The sequence below is a fragment of the Tachypleus tridentatus genome, chromosome 11, assembly GCF_004210375.1.
Source record: "Tachypleus tridentatus isolate NWPU-2018 chromosome 11, ASM421037v1, whole genome shotgun sequence".
Lineage (NCBI taxonomy): Eukaryota > Metazoa > Arthropoda > Merostomata > Xiphosura > Limulidae > Tachypleus > Tachypleus tridentatus.
Genome location: NC_134835.1, coordinates 29,213,905 through 29,234,338, shown reverse-complemented (window position 1 = coordinate 29,234,338; position 20,434 = coordinate 29,213,905). Strand labels below are relative to the sequence as shown.

General features: G+C 32.0%; 1 pseudogene across 1 annotated transcript in view; it reads left to right on the top strand.

The window, feature by feature from the left end:
• Positions 1-20,434, top strand: part of LOC143231837 (coronin-2B-like) — a 49,144-nt pseudogene that overhangs the window by 9,889 nt on the left and 18,821 nt on the right. Inside the window, exon 3 of the transcript XR_013017231.1 lies at positions 17,409-17,458. The product of XR_013017231.1 is annotated as a coronin-2B-like (transcript). The remainder of the gene's footprint in view (positions 1-17,408; positions 17,459-20,434) is intronic.

Below are 20,434 nucleotides of genomic sequence, written 5' to 3'. Positions count from 1 at the left end.
TAAATAGGAATTTTTATAAAATATCAGTGAACTTTGTTTTGTGTATATTTTAGCTTCCAAAAAGTGCTTGAAAAACATTCTGAGAGAGAGTTTAAATGTTCCCGAAAAATGCTTGAAATTGAGCTGTGCAATCTCGTATGAAGCACGAGTTTTGAAAAGTGGTCTGGATTTGAGCATGCGTCAGAATTCGTTAATGTTTGAGTATTGTTACTGCATAAACGCTATCTGTATTTTGAGACCAGAAGTTACGGTACAAGTTACTTTCAAATACTACCATCGGTCAGACAAGAATAGCCCAAGAGTTGAATTGGCGCTGGGTACTGTTGACTAACTGCCTTTTCCCTAATATATCAGCTCAAAAGTGTGGATGGCTTTGCGTAGATTTCTCTTATGTAGCCTTGCGCGAAAATTCTAAAACCAGACAACCGATTAACGATTACTGTAAATTTTATTACGTTTTTTTAATACGGGCTTAAGGATATCTCACGAAAGTTTTTATATTAACTGCCAGTAAAAACGAGGTGTTCCTGAGGCAGTAAGACGAGAACGTTTACTGATATATGTTGATAACACATTGTCGTTACATTTTGTAAATTGTGTTTTACTAACATGCTCTGTTGATGACAGATTGTCGTTTCGTGTTCAAGCTTAATCGTGTTCCTGTTATTAAATCTTTTATTTATTAATTTTTCTGTAATGATACTTGAGCTACTCGTGGTTTCTGTTCATTGATTTCCATCTAGACAGTGATAACATCGTTATACGAACGTGTTTTAGATATTGAAATCGACCCAAAAGCTAGAGCGTTTACGAGTGGACTCTTCGAGAACATTCGAGAATTTAGTTCGATTTGAATGTTGTTTTTTTTTGTGGTGTACGTTTCTTTGTGCAGCTTTATTTTTTTGATATGTAACGATTCACAAGGCGTGTGTTTGCATAACGCACTGGCAATACTTTCATTCTGGCTCTGTTATGCGTCGAGATTCGTTTTCACGTTGAGTCACCACCAGTAAAAGAAAATGTTGGCTCCATGAATATACTCGGTGTTGACGCATGTATTGTAAAATGCTGATTGAAGTTTTCACACTTGGATTTTACTTTTATAAACTGGTCTTCAAGTGAAATAACATACGTTTTCATTTTGGATTGTTTACACGTTATGCATGGAGATGCGGTTTGTTTATATATTTGTTTAATATCCCTGAGAACAGATATTGTAAAAATAATGTTTGTATAAATCAGACCAGGAAAACGAACAGTGACCAAGGCCGAGGATGGAATGTGAATCATATATGTCATGAAAGGACACAGTAATTGTGTCAGATCTACTCGAACTTTTTAGATGTGATTTGCTTCAGAACAGGAGAGGATATGCAGTGGCGCCATCTGTGATCAGATGAAGTATTTCAAGCATTGTTATATTTTTGTTTAAACGAAATTCTCACAAGTTTGTTTCAGAGAGCGATTCTGTCTGTAGATTTCTGGTAAATAAATGCCATATTCGTACCGCCAGTTTCTTTTGTTTTGGAATTTCGCACAAAGCTACTCGAGGGCTATCTGTGCTAGCCGTCCCTAATTTAGCAGTGTGAGACTAGAGGGAAGGCAACTAGTCATCACCACCCACCGCCAACTCTTGGGTAACTCTTGTACCAACGAATAGTGGGATTGACCGTCACATTATACACCCGCACGGCTGGGAGGGCGAGTATGTTTAGCGCGACGCGGGCTCGAACCCGCGACCCTCGGATTACGAGTCGCACGCCTTACGCGCTAGGCCATAGTTGTAGTGTGTGTGTGTGTCTGTGTGAACAATCTGGCTATGTTTTTGCTACTTCGCGATGAGTATCGTAATTACAAGTAAAGTAAGTGTTTGGAAACAACCAAAGAGAAAATTAAACAGAGACGCAGCGCCCGAACTAAATTGTTTCTGTATCTTTGCTAAATATGATATTTCTCTTACGATCGGATAGTCTTGTTCTGTAACAAGGGGTGTGAAATATTTTATACGAAACCTTACAAAGAGTTTATAGTGCAGGTTAATGTAGTTTCTCATTACCTGAGCTGTGTATACTGGATGATTTCAGATTTTTCTCCACCTGGAGGATGTATGTGTCAATGAGCACTTGCCAATTTACGAGATCAAATATGTGGACCGTAACTGGCTCGTGGCCGGAAGGAAAGAAATGTGAAAACTGTGTCGTGCATTACGTTTGATAAAGTTATGCTTTCTAATAAAAGATATAAATACCATGATCACAATAAATATCACCAGCACGTTTTTCTGTCATTGCTTTTCAATTTGGGATTTTTTTTCTTTCTGTTTCAAGTATAATTTTTCTTTTTGAATTTCGTCTTTCCTGCTGATTTAAGGAATGCTAATTTAAAATATGGATAATTTATTTTTAAAGGGTTAAAATGGGAAAAATTTTTATTTTTTGAAGAAACGTAACAAGCGACATTACGGGAACCAATCTTAACATGATTGACTCGTATCTCTGCGAATTCGTTTGGCGTCGGCCTGGCATGGCCAAGCGCGTAAGGCGTACGACTCGTAATCCGAGGGTCGCGGGTTCGTGCCCGCGTCGCGCTAAACATGCTCGCCCTCCCAGCCGTGCGGGTGTATAATGTCACGGTCAATCCCATTATTCGTTGGTAAAAGAGTAGCCCAAGAGTTGGCGGTGGGTGGTGATGACTAGCTGCCTTTCCTCTAGTCTTACACTGCTAAATTAGGGACGGCTAGCACAGATAGCCCTCGAGTAGCTTTGTGCGAAATTCAAAACAAACTTCGTTTGGCGTCGTAGGGCGTGCAAATAATGATCTATTCAAGCATTTTGAAAGAACTGCAAAACAAAGGACACAGTGACAATGTTACACATTCGATATGAAATGTATAAATATTCTTAAATATATGCATAGGCTTATGTGTAATGCTAAAAGTTCCGTGAGAAAAATAAAAATATTTTTCTTATCTCCAAATTTTAGCTCATACAGTGTATTTCTAAAAACAGCATTACAAATAATGTTTTTGTTTGAAGACGGTGTGTAAAACAGTAAAGATTCTAGATCTGCAAGATTTTAGGTATAGAAGCAGTGTGGATTTGTCGTTTGACGTTAGATTTTGTCACGCTTTGTGTGTTGGAAGCTACGTCACAGTGGTTAGATTAAGAACAAAATTTATTAATTGTAGTTTAAAGCAATTAAAGATACGAAAAATATTAACCATAAAATATAAATTATTTGTATGTTTTTTTACCGTTAATTAATTAATATTTTACTTCATATTACTCCCCTCTCTCTGTGTGTGTGCGCGTGTGTGTCGATATATATTTTTTTAATAGACTGATATGTTTCATATTCGGTATACCAGGGTAGATAAATAAATGTACAGCCTATTCTTATCTGAAGTCGTAATGTTGCAATAAATGGGGAATAGTATTCAATCCCACTAAGATTAAAGCAATAATTGTACACTGTAAGCTAAATAAACTTAGCATTATAAACCTCCCACCAAATTCTCAAGATCTGTAAAATCTGTAGGTCTAACAAACAACACAAACCTGACACGTTTCAAAGAAATCAGCAGAAATCTTAAAACTAGAGTAGCCTACGTGTATAAAATAAACCATCACATTTTCAGATCACAAATAGTAACTTGTATCTAAGAAAAAAAAAACATTCATTAGACCCTTAACAGATAACGATTTGATAACATTCAACATGAATTGGGTTCACACTATAGAAATTACGAAACCAAGTCAGATGCCTACCCCCCCCCCCCTTCACTGTACCTGAACTAGTTATGTGGAAACATACATCACACTACAAACAAAGCAAGAACACAGAACTAAATTCACTACTCATCTGATTTTTATTAAATTGCTTCCTTCTCCAAATCTTGATGTAAATAATTGTTACTATTCAACCTGATTCATGATAATGCTAACCTCCATCTTCAAATTCAAATTCAAGCCTGTTGAATTTTGTGTAAAATCTGAGGGTCACGGGTTCGAATCCCTGTCATACCAAACATGCTTGCCCTTTCAGCCGTGGGGGTGTTATAATGTGACTGTCAATCGAACTATTCATTGGTAAAAGATAGCTCAAGAGATGGCAGTGGGTGGTGATGACTAGCTGCCTTCTCTTTAGACTTACAATGCTAAGTTAGGGACAGGTAGTGCAGAAAACCCTCGTGGCTTTGGACGAAATTCAAAACCAAACCAATCCTTGAACATATAACAACATGATAGTCTTACTATACAGTAGATTTTACATTCCACCATCCAAGTATTGCAACTTGCAAGTCAGTCCTTTACCAAATTTCAGTATTTCCCATCTAGATTAATTTAAAATCTATCATGTTAGAAGTTTTCACATGTAACAATTTGTGTTTTTTGCTGGAGTTTCTGCTGTACACAAGGATAATATCAACAAATGTTATCACATAACATCTGAATGGAATGACATGATGGGATATACATTGTAGATGGTAAAGAAGAATTGCAACACCAGCATTTATAGTTGTATTATTTGAATTTCAGATTTTGTACTTCATGGTTTATCTTCTGGCAGTTGCTAAGAATTGCTGTTACTCAGTTATACATGTTGTAGCCTCTTTTTAGTTCTTGTAGTTTTTCAGGGTATTCCCCTCAGTGATGTCGAGGTATTCCCCTTCACACACACACACACACACACACACACCAGAATTATTGGATATTGGATTTGTCATTCCCAGCCGTGACATCTGGATCCATTGATCCAAGTCGCGCCTTGAAGAGGTCCGTTTGTTTCGATACTTTGTCAGCAGTTGGTTTTCAAGCACTCCTACCTGCCACGATTCTTCCTTGTTTTTTAATTTGAACTACAGCACAGTCAGGATTCACATACTTGACTCAAATAGACTGATAACAATCAGAAATTAATTATGTTTAGTCTCAAGCACCATTGATGATTAATTATTTCTTCTGAATAATTTTTTATATCTAAACAACTGCTAAAGTGAGCTTTCCATAGTCATAATGGTGAGTTTGCAAAGAATTGTTGTGTTGAAGTGTTGTTTATCATCGTATCATGTTAAATTAACTGTTCTTGCCCTGCAGTATCACAACTGTATGTCTGTGGACTCGCAATGATAGAAACTGGGTTTCAGTACCTGTGGTGTGCAGAACACAGATAGTCCATTGTGTAGCTTTGAGTTTATCTTTGAAAAAACTGTTAACTGTCCTTTGTGTGTATTTTGTTCCTATGATGCAACCAATTTATTATGTTATGCCTTTGTGGCAGACTGTTAATATGAAAAAAATCTCTGAGATAGAAGATTGGCTGTTGTGTAATGATTGTTGTTTGAAGGAGTTTATAGATTGTGTAGGTAGTGTGTATGTATGTGTGTATGTATACATTTGCTCCTGTATTAGTATGAAACATCTAAATGATTTAAATATGTTCAGATACTATCAAAATGAAAAATTTTCAAGAGTCCTAACTCCAGGACCCTCAGCTTGGCTTTGACACTTGTTCCTTCTGTAATTAGTAAATCTTCTTCACAGATTTCTGCTTTAGCTCAGAGTTAAAGCCAGTTTTCTATTAAACATGCAGGCCTGTCTGTTTTTTTTGTTTGTTTTTTTAATAGGAATATGTCAAAAGGTAAATACCAGCTTTCCCAATATATGTAATGTTATGTATTAATATGTTATTTATTTAATGTTGGAGACATTTAGTGATTAGTTTGTAAAACTATTGAATAAACCAACCCAACATTTCTAAACAATACTGTTATGATGTTAATAGTATATCGAGACCTATGGTACAGATTTGTATAATTAGTCTGTGAGTAAGGGAGATTGTTTTTTGTATTTGTGCCTTTTTTGTTATTTTGAATGATTTTTGAAATAATAAATCAAATTTTATATTTTGAATTTTGAAAAAAGTTACAAGTTTTATGTACTACCAATTTTCAATTTCTTTTCTGTGGTCCACCTTATGGTAAGTGGATTACCATAGGTTAATCAGTACTAGTATGAAAGAACAAACATTTCAAGTTTGTCTGTGAAGTAGAAAGATTCACCTTTCAGATTATATTAAGTCATATTAAGACTTCTTGGACCTATGTTTGTTTCTGATGTTACAGTTGTAGAATGTATGTGACAATTAAATAACTGCAGGAAATGTATATATCTATATATTTTTACAAACCAACTGAAGTGAAATTAAAATTTTTCTGATTATTACTAAACAAAACACAGTTCAAAAATGAAACAAGAAATAATAAACAGTGATGTCCTTATAAAAATGAAATGTCTTAATTTAGTACTCTTCTACTGTATACTGTCATTATGTATATAGTACACTTGTACTGTATACTGTCATTATGTATTTAGTACACTTGTACTGTATACTGTCATTATGTATATAGTACACTTGTACTGTATACTGTCATTATGTATATAGTACACTTGTACTGTATACTGTCATTATGTATTTAGTACACTTGTACTGTATACTGTCATTATGTATTTAGTACACTTGTACTGTATACTGTCATTATGTATATAGTACTCTTCTACTGTATACTGTCATTATGTATATAGTACTCTTCTACTGTATACTGTCATTATGTATATAGTACTCTTCTACTGTATACTGTCATTATGTATATAGTACTCTTCTACTGTATACTGTCATTATGTATTTAGTACACTTGTACTGTATACTGTCATTATGTATTTAGTACTCTTCTACTCTATACTGTCATTATGTATTTAGTACTCTTCTACTCTATACTGTCATTATGTATTTAGTACTCTTCTACTGTATACTGTCATTATGTATTTAGTACTCTTCTACTGTATACTGTCATTATGTATTTAGTACTCTTCTACTCTATACTGTCATTATGTATTTAGTACTCTTCTACTCTATACTGTCATTATGTATTTAGTACTCTTCTACTCTATACTGTCATTATGTATTTAGTACTCTTCTACTCTATACTGTCATTATGTATTTAGTACTCTTCTACTGTATACTGTCATTATGTATTTAGTACTCTTCTACTGTATACTGTCATTATGTATTTAGTACTCTTCTACTCTATACTGTCATTATGTATTTAGTACTCTTCTACTCTATACTGTCATTATGTATTTAGTACTCTTCTACTCTATACTGTCATTATGTATTTAGTACTCTTCTACTCTATACTGTCATTATGTATTTAGTACTCTTCTGCTCTATACTGTCATTATGTATTTAGTGCTCTTCTACTCTATACTGTCATTATGTATTTAGTGCTCTTCTGCTCTGTATACTGTCATTATGTATTTAGTACTCTTCTACTCTATACTGTCATTATGTATTTAGTACTCTTCTACTCTATACTGTCATTATGTATTTAGTACTCTTCTGCTCTATACTGTCATTATGTATTTAGTACTCTTCTGCTCTATACTGTCATTATGTATTTAGTACTCTTCTGCTCTGTAGTGTCATTATGTATTTAGTACTCTTCTGCTCTATACTGTCATTATGTATTTAGTGCCTGCTCTGTAGTGTCATTATGTATTTAGTACTCTTCTACTGTATACTGTCATTATGTATTTAGTACTCTTCTACTGTATACTGTCATTATGTATTTAGTACTCTTCCGCTCTGTAGTGTCATTATGTATTTAGTACTCTTCTGCTGTATACTGTCATTATGTATTTAGTACTCTTCTCCTGTATACTGTCATTATGTATTTAGTACTCTTCTGCTCTATACTGTCATTATGTATTTAGTACTCTTCTGCTCTATAACTGTCATTATGTATTTAGTGCTCTTCTACTGTATACTGTCATTATGTATTTAGTACTCTTTTGCTCTGTAGTGTCATTATGTATTTAGTACTCTTCTGCTCTATACTGTCATTATGTATTTAGTACTCTTCTCCTGTATACTGTCATTATGTATTTAGTACTCTTCTGCTCTATACTGTCATTATGTATTTAGTACTCTTCTGCTCTATACTGTCATTATGTATTTAGTACTCTTCTGCTCTATACTGTCATTATGTATTTAGTACTCTTCACTGTATACTGTCATTATGTATTTAGTACTCTTCACTGTATACTGTCATTATGTATTTAGTACTCTTCTGCTCTATACTGTCATTATGTATTTAGTACTCTTCTGCTCTATACTGTCATTATGTATTTAGTACTCTTCTGCTCTATACTGTCATTATGTATTTAGTAACTCTTCTACTGTATACTGTCATTATGTATTTAGTACTCTTCTGCTCTATACTGTCATTATGTATTTAGTACTCTTCTGCTCTATACTGTCATTATGTATTTAGTGCTCTTCTGCTCTATACTGTCATTATGTATTTAGTAACTCTTCTACTGTATACTGTCATTATGTATTTAGTACTCTTCACTGTATACTGTCATTATGTATTTAGTACTCTTCTGCTCTATACTGTCATTATGTATTTAGTACTCTTCTCCTGTATACTGTCATTATGTATTTAGTGCTCTTCTGCTCTATACTGTCATTATGTATTTAGTGCTCTTCTACTGTATACTGTCATTATGTATTTAGTACTCTTCTGCTCTATACTGTCATTATGTATTTAGTACTCTTCTACTCTATAACTGTCATTATGTATTTAGTGCTCTTCTGCTCTGTACTGTCATTATGTATTTAGTACTCTTCTACTGTATACTGTCATTATGTATTTAGTGCTCTTCTGCTCTATACTGTCATTATGTATTTAGTACTCTTCTGCTGTATACTGTCATTATGTATTTAGTACTCTTCTGCTGTATACTGTCATTATGTATTTAGTACACTTCTACTGTATACTGTCATTATGTATTTAGTACTCTTCTGCTGTATACTGTCATTATGTATTTAGTACTCTTCTGCTCTATACTGTCATTATGTATTTAGTACTCTTCTACTCTATACTGCCATTATGTATTTAGTACTCTTCTGCTTTATACTGTCATTATGTATTTAGTACTCTTCTGCTCTATACTGTCATTATGTATTTAGTACTCTTCTACTGTATACTGTCATTATGTATTTAGTACTCTTCTGCTCTATACTGTCATTATGTATTTAGTACTCTTTCTGCTGTATACTGTCATTATGTATTTAGTACTCTTCTACTGTATACTGTCATTATGTATTTAGTACTCTTCTGCTCTATACTGTCATTATGTATTTAGTACTCTTCTACTGTATACTGTCATTATGTATTTAGTACTCTTCTACTGTATACTGTCATTATGTATTTAGTACTCTTCTACTGTATACTGTCATTATTTATTTAGTACTCTTCTACTGTATACTGTCATTATGTATTTAGTACTCTTCTGCTCTATACTGTCATTATGTATTTAGTACTCTTCTGCTCTATACTGTCATTATGTATTTAGTACTCTTCTACTGTATACTGTCATTATGTATTTAGTACTCTTCTACTGTATACTGTCATTATGTATTTAGTACTCTTCTGCTCTATACTGTCATTATGTATTTAGTACTCTTCTGCTCTATACTGTCATTATGTATTTAGTACTCTTCTGCTCTATACTGTCATTATGTATTTAGTACTCTTCTGCTCTATACTGTCATTATGTATTTAGTACTCTTCTGCTCTATACTGTCATTATGTATTTAGTACTCTTCTGCTCTGTAGTGTCATTATGTATTTAGTACTCTTCTACTGTATACTGTCATTATGTATTTAGTACTCTTCTACTCTATACTGTCATTATGTATTTAGTACTCTTCTACTCTGTAGTGTCATTATGTATTTAGTACTCTTCTGCTCTATACTGTCATTATGTATTTAGTACTGTTCTACTCTGTAGTGTCATTATGTATTTAGTACTCTTCTGCTCTATACTGTCATTATGTATTTAGTACTGTTCTACTCTGTAGTGTCATTATGTATTTAGTACTCTTCTGCTCTATACTGTCATTATGTATTTAGTACTCTTCTACTCTGTAGTGTCATTATGTATTTAGTACTGTTCTACTCTGTAGTGTCATTATGTATTTAGTACTCTTCTGCTCTATACTGTCATTATGTATTTAGTACTCTTCTGCTCTATACTGTCATTATGTATTTAGTACTCTTCTGCTCTATACTGTCATTATGTATTTAGTACTCTTCTACTGTATACTGTCATTATGTATTTAGTACTCTTCTGCTCTATACTGTCATTATGTATTTAGTGCTCTTCTCTACTGTATGCTGTCATTATGTATTTAGTGCTCTCTTCTGCTCTATACTGTCATTATGTATTTAGTACTCTTCTACTCTATACTGTCATTATGTATTTAGTACTCTTCTGCTCTATACTGTCATTATGTATTTAGTTCTCTTCTGCTCTATACTGTCATTATGTATTTAGTACTCTTCTACTGTATACTGTCATTATGTATTTAGTACTCTTCTGCTCTATACTGTCATTATGTATTTAGTACTCTTCTACTGTATACTGTCATTATGTATTTAGTACTCTTCTACTGTATACTGTCATTATGTATTTAGTACACTTCTACTGTATACTGTCATTATGTATTTAGTACTCTTCTACTGTATACTGTCATTATGTATTTAGTACTCTTCTGCTCTATACTGTCATTATGTATTTAGTACTCTTCTACTCTATACTGTCATTATGTATTTAGTACTCTTCTGCTTTATACTGTCATTATGTATTTAGTACTCTTCTGCTCTATACTGTCATTATGTATTTAGTACTCTTCTACTGTATACTGTCATTATGTATTTAGTACTCTTCTGCTCTATACTGTCATTATGTATTTAGTACTCTTCTACTGTATACTGTCATTATGTATTTAGTACTCTTCTACTGTATACTGTCATTATGTATTTAGTACTCTTCTACTGTATACTGTCATTATGTATTTAGTACTCTTCTACTGTATACTGTCATTATGTATTTAGTACTCTTCTGCTGTATACTGTCATTATGTATTTAGTACTCTTCTGCTGTATACTGTCATTATGTATTTAGTACTCTTCTGCTGTATACTGTCATTATGTATTTAGTACTCTTCTGCTCTATACTGTCATTATGTATTTAGTACTCTTCTGCTCTATACTGTCATTATGTATTTAGTACTCTTCTACTGTATACTGTCATTATGTATTTAGTACTCTTCTGCTCTATACTGTCATTATGTATTTAGTGCTCTTCTGCTCTATACTGTCATTATGTATTTAGTAACTCTTCTGCTCTATACTGTCATTATGTATTTAGTACTCTTCTGCTCTATACTGTCATTATGTATTTAGTACTCTTCTGCTCTATACTGTCATTATGTATTTAGTATTGTGTTCTGCTCTGTAGTGTCATTATGTATTTAGTGCTCTTCTGCTCTATACTGTCATTATGTATTTGGTGCTCTTCTACTCTGTAGTGTCATTATGTATTTAGTACTCTTCTGCTCTATACTGTCATTATGTATTTGGTGCTCTTCTGCTCTGTGTGTCATTATGTATTTAGTGCTCTTCTGCTCTGTAGTGTCATTATGTATTTAGTACTCTTTCTGCTCTGTAGCTGTCATTATGTATTTAGTACTCTTCTGCTCTATACTGTCATTATGTGTTTAGTGCTCTTCTGCTCTATACTGTCATTATGTATTTAGTGCTCTTCTACTCTATACTGTCATTATGTATTTAGTGCTCTTCTGCTCTGTAGTGTCATTATGTATTTAGTGCTCTTCTGCTCTATACTGTCATTATGTATTTAGTAATTGTTCTACTCTGTACTGTCATTATGTATTTAGTGCTCTTCTACTCTATACTGTCATTATGTATTTAGTGCTCTTCTACTCTGTAGTGTCATTATGTATTTAGTACTCTTCTGCTGTATACTGTCATTATGTATTTAGTACTCTTCTGCTCTGTACTGTCATTATGTATTTAGTACTCTTCTGCTCTATACTGTCATTATGTATTTAGTGCTCTTCTACTGTATACTGTCATTATGTATTTAGTACTCTTCTGCTCTATACTGTCATTATGTATTTAGTGGTGCTCTTCACTGTATACTGTCATTATGTATTTAGTAACTCTTCTACTGTATACTGTCATTATGTATTTAGTACTCTTCTGCTCTATACTGTCATTATGTATTTGGTGCTCTTCTGCTCTATACTGTCATTATGTATTTAGTACTCTTCTGCTCTATACTGTCATTATGTATTTAGTACTCTTCTGCTCTATACTGTCATTATGTATTTAGTGCTCTTCTGCTCTATACTGTCATTATGTATTTAGTGCTCTTCTGCTCTATACTGTCATTATGTATTTAGTACTCTTCTACTGTATACTGTCATTATGTATTTGGTGCTCTTCTGCTCTATACTGTCATTATGTATTTAGTGCTCTTCTGCTCTATACTGTCATTATGTATTTAGTACTCTTCTGCTCTATACTGTCATTATGTATTTGGTACTCTTTTGCTCTATACTGTCATTATGTATTTGGTGCTCTTCTACTCTATACTGTCATTATGTATTTAGTACTCTTCTACTCTATACTGTCATTATGTATTTAGTGCTCTTCTACTCCATACTGTCATTATGTATTTAGTACTACTCTTCTACTCTATACTGTCATTATGTATTTAGTACTCTTCTGCTCTATACTGTCATTATGTATTTAGTAATTCTTCTGCTCTATACTGTCATTATGTATTTAGTACTCTTCTGCTCTATACTGTCATTATGTATTTAGTGCTCTTCTGCTCTATACTGTGTATTTAGTGCTCTTCTGCTTTGTAGTGTCATTATGTATTTAGTACTCTTCTGCTCTATACTGTCATTATGTATTTATTACTCTTCTACTCTATACTGTCATTATGTATTTAGTACTCTTCTACTCTATACTGTCATTATGTATTTAGTACTCTTCTACTCTATACTGTCATTATGTATTTAGTGCTCTTCTGCTCTATACTGTCATTATGTATTTAGTGCTCTTCTACTGTATACTGTCATTATGTATTTAGTGCTCTTCTCTCTATACTGTCATTATGTATTTGGTGCTCTTCTGCTCTATAGTGTCATTATGTATTTAGTGCTCTTCTGCTCTATACTGTCATTATGTATTTAGTGCTCTTCTACTGTATACTGTCATTATGTATTTAGTACTCTTCACTGTATACTGTCATTATGTATTTAGTGCTCTTCTACTCTATATACTGTCATTATGTATTTAGTACTCTTCTACTCCATACTGTCATTATGTATTTAGTGCTCTTCTACTCTATACTGTCATTATGTATTTAGTAACTCTTCTACTCTATAACTGTCATTATGTATTTAGTAATTCTTCTACTGTATACCTGCCATTATGTATTTAGTGCTCTTCTACTCTATACTGCCATTATGTATTTAGTACTCTTCTGCTCTATACTGTCATTATGTATTTAGTACTCTTCTGCTCTATATACTGTCATTATGTATTTAGTGCTCTTCTGCTCTATACTGTCATTATGTATTTAGTACTCTTCTGCTCTATACCTGTCATTATGTGTTTAGTGCTCTTCTACTCTATACTGTCATTATGTATTTAGTGCTCTTCTGCTCTATACTGTCATTATGTATTTAGTGCTCTTCTGCTCTATACTGTCATTATGTATTTAGTACTCTTCTGCTCTATACTGTCATTATGTATTTAGTACTCTTCTACTGTATACTGTCATTATGTATTTAGTGCTCTTCTGCTCTATACTGTCATTATGTATTTAGTGCTCTTCTGCTCTATACTGTCGTTATGTATTTGGTGCTCTTCTGCTCTATACTGTCATTATGTATTTAGTGCTCTTCTGCTCTATACTGTCATTATGTATTTAGGTGCTCTTCTGCTCTATACTGTCATTATGTATTTGGTACTCTTCTGCTCTATACTGTCATTATGTATTTAGTACTCTTCTACTCTATACTGTCATTATGTATTTAGTACTCTTCTGCTCTATACTGTCATTATGTATTTAGTAACTCTTCTACTGTTTTCTGTCATTATGTATTTAGTGCTCTTCTACTGTTTTTCTGTCATTATGTATTTAGTACTCTTCTTACTGTATACTGTCATTATGTATTTAGTAATTCCCTTCCACTCTATACTGTCATTATGTATCTAGTGCTCTTCTGCTCTGTAGTGTCATTATGTATTTAGTACTCTTCTGCTGTATATTCGTCATTATGTATTTAGTACTCTTCTGCTCTATACTGTCATTATGTATTTAGTGCTCTTCTGCTCTATACTGTCATTATGTATTTAGTACTCTTCACTCTATACTGTCATTATGTATTTAGTACTCTTCTACTCTATACTGTCATTATGTATTTAGTACTCTTCTGCTCTATAGTGTCATTATGTATTTAGTACTCTTCTGCTCTATACTGCCATTATGTATTTAGTACTCTTCTACTGTATAACTGTCATTATGTATTTAGTACTCTTCTACTACTGTATACTGTCATTATGTATTTAGTACTCTTCTACTCTATATTGTCATTATGTATTTAGTGCTCTTCTCTACTCCATACTGTCATTATGTATTTAGTAGTCTTCACTCTATACTGTCATTATGTATTTAGTACTTCTTCTACTCTATAATTGTCATTATGTATTTAGTACTCTTCTACTGTATACTGCCATTATGTATTTAGTGCTCTTCTGCTCTATACTGCCATTATGTATTTAGTACTCTTCTGCTCTATACTGTCATTATGTATTTAGTAACTCTCTTCTGCTCTATACTGTCATTATGTATTTAGTACTCTTCTGCTCTATACTGTCATTATGTATTTAGTACTCTTCTGCTCTATACTGTCATTATGTGTTTAGTACTCTTCTACTCTATACTGTCATTATGTATTTAGTACTCTTCTGCTCTATACTGTCATTATGTATTTAGTACTCTTCTGCTCTATACTGTCATTATGTATTTAGTACTCTTCTACTCTATACTGTCATTATGTATTTAGTACCTTCACTGTATACTGTCATTATGTATTTAGTACTCTTCTGCTCTATACTGTCATTATGTATTTAGTACTCTTCTGCTCTATACTGTCATTATGTATTTAGTACTCTTCTGCTCTATACTGTCATTATGTATTTAGTACTCTTCTGCTCTATACTGTCATTATGTATTTAGTACTCTTCTGCTCTATACTGTCATTATGTATTTAGTAACTCTTCTGCTCTATACTGTCATTATGTATTTAGTACTCTTCTACTCTATACTGTCATTATGTATTTAGTACTCTTCTGCTCTATACTGTCATTATGTATTTAGTACTCTTCTACTGTTTTCTGTCATTATGTATTTAGTACTCTTCTACTGTTTTCTGTCATTATGTATTTAGTAATTCTTCACTGTATACTGTCATTATGTATTTAGTACTCTTCCACTCTATACTGTCATTATGTATCTAGTACCTCTTCTGCTCTGTAGTGTCATTATGTATTTAGTACTCTTCTACTGTATGCTGTCATTATGTATTTAGTGCTCTTCTGCTCTATAACTGTCATTATGTATTTAGTGCTCTTCTGCTCTATACTGTCATTATGTATTTAGTGCTCTTCTACTCTATACTGTCATTATGTATTTAGTACTCTTCTGCTCTATACTGTCATTATGTATTTAGTACTCTTCTGCTCTATACTGTCATTATGTATTTAGTAACTCTTCTACTCTATACTGTCATTATGTATTTAGTACTCTTCTACTGTATACTGTCATTTGTATTTAGTACTCTTCCACTCTATACTGTCATTATGTATTTAGTACTCTTCCACTCTATACTGTCATTATGTATTTAGTGCTCTTCTACTCTATACTGTCATTATGTATTTAGTACTCTTCTACTGTATACTGTCATTATGTATTTAGTACTCTTCTACTGTATACTGTCATTATGTATTTAGTACTCTTCTACTGTATACTGTCATTATGTATTTAGTACTCTTCCACTGTATACTGTCGTTATGTATTTAGTTCTCTTCCACTGTATACTGTCGTTATGTATTTAGTACTCTTCTGCTCTATACTGTCATTATGTATTTAGTACTCTTCTACTCTATACTGTCATTATGTATTTAGTTCTCTTCTACTCTATACTGTCATTATGTATTTAGTTCTCTTCCACTGTATACTGTCATTATGTATTTAGTTCTCTTCCACTGTATACTGTCATTATGTATTTAGTACTCTTCTGCTCTATACTGTCATTATGTATTTAGTGCTCTTCTACTCTATACTGTCATTATGTATTTAGTACTCTTCTACTCTATACTGTCATTATGTATTTAGTACTCTATACTGTCATTATGTATTTAGTACTCTTCTGCTCTATACTGTCATTATGTATTTAGTACTCTTCTGCTCTATACTGTCATTATGTATTTAGTTCTCTTCTGCTCTATACTGTCATTATGTATTTAGTACTCTTCTACTCTATACTGTCATTATGTATTTAGTACTCTTCTACTCTATACTGTCATTATGTATTTAGTACTCTTCTACTCTATACTGTCATTATGTATTTAGTTCTCTTCCACTCTATACTGTCTTTATGTATTTTCTTAATTTTTTTTATGTGAAACTAAGTTTATAAGGAAATTTTATTTCTCAACTGGATTTATTACAAATAAGATGAGTAGCAATTACTATTTTATTTCAGGTTATTAATTAGAATTCCCTCTCTTTTTGCAACTGCAGTTTGAATTTTATTCTGTTTTAGCTGTTGCATTTTTTTAAAACTTGAATATCACCTTCAAATTATTTTATTGCATTTTAAACCATTATTCACATTAACTGCTTTTATAAGAATGTTTATAAATTCACCTTTTGAAGAGGTCCATTGTTGTCAAGTTTATAATTAAACTTTTTAATTCTAACTGGTTGTTTATTAGAAATGTTTAAGAAACAATAGTGATTGCTTTTTTCTTTAAATGCTTGAAACTTCATAATTTTAAATATTACTTAAGTATATTACTGTAATTTAGAAGTACAAAAAACAATTTTAGGCTCATTAATGAAATTGAAAAAATGTATTTAAATTTTTTCCATTTTTACTTAGAACATATTTATTTGTAATCAGATTTTAGTAAATTGTTTTGACCTCTGTTAATGATAAAAAAAATCACTTTTAAAATGCATAATAATTTGCATTACTGATATTGTTCAGAGCAATTTGTCTCTTGTGAAACAGTTTGATTATATTTTTGAATCCCAAATTGAATAACAGTAACAGTGATATTTTATGCCATTATTTTTTATGTATCTTATTTTGTATCTTTTAATTAAGTAACTCATTAACATTGCCTTTTACTTGTTTGCTTACCTGTATGCTTCTGTTTTATTTAACAGTTTTGATTGGTTGATTTCTGATGAAGATGGGAGAAAGAAGTGAGAGCCAGGTAGATAATACATGCTATAATGTATATATTAAGCATTAACGAAAACACAAAACAAAATACCACAAACAGAAAACTCAATGTTCACTGATTGAATACTTTAAACTAGTATTTGTGTTTGGATGTTATTTCATGTTTTATTTTACTGAAGATGGACTTTATTAGGTTTTATGCTTACTGGGATTTGTTTTAAGAAATGTTAATTATTATTCAGCAGAAACCTGTTTTTATTGATATATGTTACCATTTAAAACAATTTTTTTATTCCAACCCTTACAGTTTGCAAGTCTTCCTACATAATTTTAAAACTTGATTTTTCAGAAGCTTAATTTTTGTCAGTACAGTACATTTTCCCAGGTTTAAACATTAATAAAAACAACAACCTGTAGTAGACAACTACAGACTATTTGAGCAGTTACAGAAGTTTTAAGCCTCTTCTAAATAATATTCTATTATGGCCCTGTGATTCTATTGGAATGAAGTAAGGTTCTGACCACAATGTGGAACATGGACATATAAGCAATTGTACATTATGTACTTTGGTACTTGCTGTTTTGACTGTAATAATACACAGTGTTGCTTATATATAAAATTACTTATTGTTGTACTAATATTAATAGCTTCACAGTTTTCTATCCAGAATGGTTGGTTATACATTGAAATTCCAAGAATTTCAACAGAGGACCAAATGAGGATCTGACTTTAATATTAGTGTAATTATAATATTTGTAAGTCTGGCTTTTCTATACATGCAGTTGAAGAACTTGTTAAGAATTATAAAGCGATTGGTTCAAAACAACCAAAACAAACCTGAGTATGGTGAATGGTACCTGCAGATTACTTCTTCGGGGGACAGAACAAAATTAAGCCTAAAGTTAAGAACAGACTTAAGCCTGATGATCTTGTCAGTTCTTAACATTACATCATACTTTATTGTTTTACGTAATAAAGGCCTCTGACAGCTCATATCCTTAAAACTATTGAATTGGTATGTAAATTAACTGAGCAGAAACAAAGAACAAGCAACCAACCAAATATTGTATTTGTTGATACTTGGAATAATATTTCAGAGGAGTTTTTGCAGGAATGTGGATTTGAGATACAAAAAGGATGACATGAGATACTAAATAATATATGTCCATAGTTTAATGATCTTGTTTACTGTTATATGAGAAGTGTAATTTTTTACTTTCAAAACCTACAAACTGCAGAAAAACTTTTAAAAAATACTGTATATTTATAGAAAACAGAATTTTTGTTAGATATTCAAAATGTGAAATTTAATTTAGAATAATTCACGAGTGGTTTCTCTTGAGACAAGAGGTCAAAGAGTGAGTTCTGGAACTAATATTCTTTATAGCATAGTAAGAAACATTACCATCAATTGATAAGAAACAGTTGGTTTCAAATATATTTGGTTCTGGAGGACTTAATTATTTCAACATAGCATATCTGGGAAAAAAATATTTATCTAAGATATAAATATGTCAATCAATTTCGGTCTATAATTTATAAGTTTTAGCCTTTATTTTAAAGGCTAGTAGCAGTAAAAACTGCTGGAAGGGCTGAGTTTGTGGACAGCCTATTTTGTGATGTGTAGGTAGCTTAGAGCTATATTAACAAATATGTTGTGTTATTTAGATTACAAATGCAGGCATTAAATGTATTTTGTTACCCTGATGTATTTAGGCTATATTTTGAGTGAATGTGCCAGATTAGTTTTGTTGTTGTAATCAGTGTTAGATCAAGACAATTGTAGGGCCTAGGCTTCTGTTCATAGGCCCCACTTAGCCATACAAGTTAAACCAAAGATTAACTTTTAAGGAAAATTTTTCATACATCCATAGTTTTCGTAGGCCCTATACATTGTTCCTAATAAATAATCTGACCCTGGTTGTGCCAGTAAACTTCCAGTATACTGCAATTAATGCTGAACAAATAATAGTAGCTGTCATGTATTACACTACTGAATAAAAGTATAGTTCAGTAGTTATTTTCATTTTTTATTCCAACAAAAACTTAAAATACTTCAGAATGTATTTTTGTGTGTAAAATAGCAATATTCTTGTTAAATATTTATATAAATATCTTTTATATTTATGTATTTGTGTTTAGTGCTATAATGTCATGGTAGGAACTTTTTTATATTTTTTTTACAAGCAAATACAAATTTAGATAAAAAATAATATTATAGATTGTCAGTGTTATGTTACACTATAACTGAGTTGAAATGTACAAGTGATACGACACAAACTGTGACTTTTTAAGTTATGTTTCTGGTGGTTTGGATCTTGATTTATAGGGTTGTTGAATTACTAATATTTGAGCAAGTCATTTCACAGCCTATCTAGTTTTTCATTTTAATGCACAGATTTTTTGAAAGAAAAAAATTGAAGGGTGATATTTTATTTAACTATTGTGTTTTCTACAGGGTAAAGTAAGCTGCCAGTCAAATAAAAGTTCCTTTTATGTATAAAATTCTTGAATGTGAATATAATTCTTGGTTGTAGTAAAATTTTGAGTATAATGAATAGTTTCATAGAAGCTGTTTCTGCCTTTTGTCAAGTTTGTGGAGATGTTTCATACAGTGTTGTACTCTTTGCTATGCCTGTCAAAGAGTTTGAAACACCATCTTCAAAACCAAACGAAGTTCCTTTCTTAACGAGAGAAAGTACTAGTTACTGTAATATAGATCCAAGTTTAACCCTTAAACGACGGCTGTCATCAACTGATGCTGCTACCTACAACATTCCCTCTGTTTAAGGGTTATAAAGCTCCTTTCCAGCTCTGATGTTTCCTGTTTTTTTTTTATTTAGAAAGGGGCCTTACCATTTTCATTGAGAAAAGTGTTAAAGTATTTTCTTTAATGTTTAACTTTTAATCTCACGATGCCAAGAAAGATTTTGGACAGATATTGCTGTAAACTTTTGACTTGTATAACTTTAAATACATGAGGTTAACTGTATAAAACTTTAATAG